Below are 5906 nucleotides of genomic sequence, written 5' to 3'. Positions count from 1 at the left end.
GCCAAGGACCCGCAGCATGGGACCGTGCTTCCAAAAGCACGGTACTGTGCTGTTGCAAAGCATGGGTCGTGCTTTTAAGAGCACGTCACCGTGGTTCTGGTTATGTCCCAGCTTTTCCAAAATGTTTGTTAAAATTTAACTAAAATGAGTATAAATTGCATATGGCTGAAAGCGGGGACGATGTACATGCATTTCTAGTCTTCCCAGAACGCACTGAAAGAGATCAAAGGGCACAAGCCCGGATGACATACCCTAACCGACGTTTTGCGAAACCAAACTTTTATGCTTGCAAGGATACATTGATTCAAGTCAATAAGTGGAATAGATACAAGACTATTGTGAAAGGACCATGGCGACGGGTTTTTAGTCAAAAAGGGAAAGCTATTACCGAGTTAACAAAGGAATTCTTAACCTCTTTCTATTTTAAGATGAAAAATTTGGACATGTGGGATGAAGAAGCAATCGAGTTCAGGTGTGGGGGTGAGTGGTATACAACATCGGTCACCCAACTAGGAATAGATTTAGGAATATACACAAGTGATGAAACAGACAGCCCAATCTGGTACAGAGCGGAACCATATTCGCAGATGAAGATGCTGATGAAGATGCAGTGGCTAGAAACACACGGTTACAAGCATGGCAAAAGTTGATCTACGAGGATGAAACCTACATTGCAAGCAGCTCAAAGAACACCACACTAAGCGACCCACTAATGAGATACATTCACCGCTTGCTTAGCCACACTGTCACTGCTCGTGGTCAAAGTGAAGGGGTTGTGAACCTGAGGGATTTAAGGGCCTTGTATTGCATGAAGAATGACAGACCTTGCTGTAGGCTCCTGGACGGATCGTACACGGGATGTCGCTATCTGCGCAGGTGCGGAATCCCTGCGTAGGTAGATACGAGTGCAGAATATGTATAAATCAAACACACGAGCAATAACCGAAACACGTTATATTGATAACCGAACACGTGACTCGAGGTCACTATTACAGACTCTGACTTGTAAACACGTAACTCACTGATACACGAAATGAACTAGCTCTCAAAACGCTCAACTGATTAACCCCAAACTGTTACGGCTGAACAGTTTAAATAAGCACGACAACTTCGCCTCAGGCGAAAGTTGTCCATAACTTCGCTTGTTCAACAAGTTCGCCTGAGCGAACTTGTTGACAACTTCGCACATACAAAAACATAAACATAATCATAAACATAATTACAGACTCGATTACAAATGGTAGACTATGAACTACTGACATACATGTACCAACAAACTCCCCCTTGGCAGTAGCTTCATATCTTGATCTTCAAAGCTTGAGTCTTGTAATCTTGTAGCTTTACGCGTGCGCTCCTTCTCTAACACATACCGACACCACCCTTTGATATTTCCTTGCTTGATCCTTCCAAGCAGGAATGTAGAAGATCTTCTTTTCGTTGAGCATCTTCAGATCAGCTTGCGATAGATTAACAAGATGCATCGGGTCGTAAACCCTAAGCACTTCTTGTTCATCCTCATCTTCCATTACCGCCTCCGCTGTCTCACAGTCCACGAACCACCATTTTAGATCTTTGAGCACGTCCTTGGGCATGAGCTTCATCGGTACTTCTTTAAGGCACCGGATCGGTTTATACTTCATTATCATCCAAGGCTTTCCATCAGCTCTCAGACCTCTATCCTTGTCTTCGACAAGTTTCCCCTTTTGTGGTCTCATCAGCTCAAACTTCTTCTCCTTAATACACTCCTTCCACACGATCATCCCGATGATTCTAGCCATGTTGTCTTCACTTCGGTTTATCAATCCCAATCTGGCTAAATCTTTTACCTCACATTCAGGCAGTGTGTTTAAAGATCTCAACGTTCTCATGAAGTACTGAATTCCATCGTATCTTTTGATCACGAAGAGCCGCAGCTGCTCATCATATATCCAGCAGATAATACCTTTCTTTGCTTCTGCGTATCCCTTAATATTGTAACTCTTTTTGAACATTTTAGGGACCGCCGGCTTCTTCGTCTTTATGAACCAGTGAGCACAACCCTCCTTCCAATTCGGTTGTTCCTCCCATTCAGTATCTTCCTCAACAGTCTTATCACCCATCTCTGGCATCTCAACCTCCGGAATCTCGTGTTCCACGGAGTCATCTACAATCTCCCCTTCCTCTATCACATTCTCAACAGTAATTTGCTCACCGATCTTCTCAATCTCATCAACCGGCAGCACATCTTCTTCCAGCATAAAATCATCATCATCCTTATCCAGCTCTTTTAATGCGTCGATTACGTCTTCGACATCATCATCAACCGCTACCACCTCGTCACCAGCTGCACTTGTAGACTCCCCCTCAGCTGTGGAAGCCCCAAGAGCCTGAGAGGTTCTTGGCAGCTCACCACCTGCACCTTCCGGTGCATTGGGATCATCGTCTTGATCTTCTCTCCGTTTTGTCCGCAACTCATCTCCCCTACAAGTCTTCTCCCCCTGAGATGCCAAGAATGCCTTGAAGGCATCTATTACTTTCCCGTGTTCAACCAGGAGGGAGGCTTGCAGTTGATTGGATTCCACTAGGCTTTGAATGGTCTTTGACTGTTCAGCAACGATCCGCTCTAGCGATGCAATCCTTTCGGAGTCAGAAGTAGGCGTTGGAGTTGGCGGGACATCAGCAGCAGAAGTGACCGCAGGTGGTACACTTGGTAACCCTGCAGTAGTAGTAACTGTGGACTCAACAAATCGTGCAACTACCACCGGTGGAGTAAGCGATTGGGGTGGTAGAGACACAACTGCTGGAGCCGACGTCTCGACGGCAGTAACCTGTGCTGTAGAAGGAATAAGAGACATACCAGACAAGGCAGGTGGAGCAAAACGTACCAGCCTTGAAGATTCTCCAGCTCCCGAACCCATACCTGTCCGTTCTCTTCTTGAACGCCTGAGCACTAGCTGAACTGCTTCTTCTTCATCAACTTCCTCATCATCCTCGTCAACAGTTCTCGGCCTCTTTCCAGTAGTTCTCTCTCGAGACACCATCAGTCGTCTCGCTTCAGCAAATGTTTCGTCAAGATCGGAGTCAGCTACCGAAGTAACTGCTCTAGTAACCTCCATGACCTGAGAACCTGAGACATCCATATCAAACAATCCATGGCCGCTAAAAGCAGCATCAAGATCGACATCTTCATCAGTAGGCACAGCAGGAGATGCAGCAGCTGGCACAGCAGCAGAAACAAACGTAGATACAACAGGCGCAGCTGGTACAGCATGGGGTGCTGCCGCCTGATGTGGCTGTGGGTCTCTGAACTCGTCCCCTCCTGCAGGAACATACCCCGGGTTGATAAGATACCCAAACAGTGGAGTATGCCTGGGACGCAGCTCAGGCTTGCTACGTGTGCTCGAAGTCCGACACTGAGCGAAGATACGTTTCGTCACACATTCGACGTATCTTATAGGGCGTCTCTGCGGTAGCGACGGAGCGACATGATTGAGGATCATCTGTAAGAACCGAGGATACATAATAAATCGCTCGCGCGCCACAGCCCTCCTCTGACGATCAATCTCGTAAAATATCAGCTGACTAAATGAATATCGTCGGTTGTAGGTCAGGGCAATCATGGCAGACTGCATCGTCGCGCCCATCCCATCAGTTCCTGCCTTCCTCCCAGACATGCATACGATCAAGACATGCATTAGGAAGCGCCACTGATCTAGTAAAAAACCTTTCCTCTTCTGTGTGTCCCCCAACGGACCTGAATAACCCATCCTCAGGTACGCTCCATCACGAAAAGTAGCTACGAACTCCGTTGGGTCATCCCTTGTCTCTTCTCCAAACTGCAAAGCCAACCGTATATCTTCAGAAGAAAACTGTATATCATGACCATTTATGGTTGCTCGCATCACCGGGGGCTCAGGCCTGCAATCATAATATACCGACTGCCAAAAGTCTTCTATGTTAGGCAGTGAAATGGGCAGGGTATTTGTGATCGCATGAAAGATCCTTGAGCGCTAGAGAAACGTGATTATCTCCCTGTAGTCTTCCACACCTCTTGCGTCTGGATCTAACATGATGTACTGGTTATGGGCCGGAAAGAACTGTCTTTGATCATCACCGTCATCACCACCAGCACCGCCAACAGCAGCCATATCTGCACAAAACAAAACAAGTTAGAGAACGGTTAAGCAACTCACAAGTTCGCTTTGTACCACGAGCGAAGTTGTGATTAAACCTTTACAGGCGAACTTAAAGGTGAGGCGAAGTTGGGAACAACTTCGCTTCATCTGTAAGTTCGTCTAAAAACTGTTAAGTAAATTGGTATAGGCGAAGTTGATGATAACTTCGCCTTATCACAACATCGCCCCAGGCGAATTTGAGTTCAAGGCGAAGTTAAAGATAACTTCGCCTCAGGCGAAATTAAGCTTCAGGCGAAGTTGTGGATAACTTCGCCTAAACCCTAACTTCGCCTGAATCTGAAACGGCGACTGTTCCGATTCATAAGGCCATAGATCCGATGTTTTCGCACTAATTGACGATCCAGGAGAGAAGAACACAACATAATAATGGTATTAAGACGAAAAGCTTGTCCATGAACACGTAACACCAGGTTGAAAAACAAGGTTTTGAAGGTCCGACAACCCGAGGTCTCGAACCGGGTAAAACGATAATGAACGAGTATTTTTGTGAAAGATATCGACAACACATACCCTTAAATGATACAAGAAACGGAAACAAAGATCGAAATCGGAAAGGAGATAAAGTTCGCCGGGAAAATACTTAAGTTCGCCGGAATTATCGGAGCTTAAGTTCGCTGAAAGTTTTGAGAAAATAATGAACTTTTTACACTGTTTGACTTCTTATATAGGGCCAGAGTTGATCAGGCGAAGTTACGCTTAACTTCGCCTAGGCGAAGTTAAGCACAAGTTCGCCTGATTCAACAACTTCGCCTATAATTTCAGAATCAACCCTTTAAGTTTGAACATATTTCAATTAACATTAGAATCTTCCAAAAAGAGTTAAACAAATATGATCACGTCCGAGTAACCAGCTATATAATAATACAACTACAAAAATAGAAAAACTTATAAAAATTTAACGAAATAAGGGATCAAATTTCAGTCTAGTCAGGGACCACTACGTTTTAGAAAAGATCCTAACAGGAATCATACTAACTACGTGACTGTCACATAGATCCGTGTTTAGCTGTATTATGACATATAGAGACAGGTTGTAAGCAGGTAATATACTTAAGATGGTTTTCATCGTTTCTGTGATACGAGTTATGTTCAATTAATCCTTAAAATTTAAGTGGGCAACAACTCAGAAATATTGATGCCTCCTATCTATCCTCAATGCGTATTTGGCTTTCCCCAAGTCACCCCGAATTGACTTCGACCCATAGTGTCTGATTAACTTGTATGTATTCTTCTTCTGTTTCTGGTTCTTCATCTTGCTCTAAGATAGAGAAGTCTTGAATTTATGATCACTAATATGTTACAATAAAATTATTATTATTATTTTTTTTTTTTTAACATAGACTTCAAAGTAGAATTTTACTGCAAGTCCCGAATCTGGATCACTGCAGTGTCTTGAAACGCTTTCTTCACGGGAATCAGAACACACATGGGCTCGTGTATGACTGGGTAATCGCTTTTCTGCCTATCATTCGAAAAGATATATATGAAGACACGCAAAACTCTTAAGGAGTTTCCACGTAAAATCAAGTAAAATTAGTTTGTATCACATCTACTTTTACGCACCATATAAAGTTACCATGACATACAATGATTGTCCTAAAGCCTTTTAAGCCTAATAACTTCACCAGTTAAGCACACACAATCAGTATATATATCATTTTCCAAGGTTAGATCAATTTTCTGTTAAACATAGCACATTTACTTCATACGAAGTAATAGACTTGAAAAGTA

The sequence above is a fragment of the Bidens hawaiensis genome, unplaced genomic scaffold (assembly GCF_021521415.1).
Source record: "Bidens hawaiensis isolate Kalapana, Puna unplaced genomic scaffold, B.hawaiensis_p1.1 tig00002125_1, whole genome shotgun sequence".
Lineage (NCBI taxonomy): Eukaryota > Viridiplantae > Streptophyta > Magnoliopsida > Asterales > Asteraceae > Bidens > Bidens hawaiensis.
The sequence above is the reverse complement of the archived record's forward strand: the minus strand, read 5'-3'. Positions refer to the sequence as shown.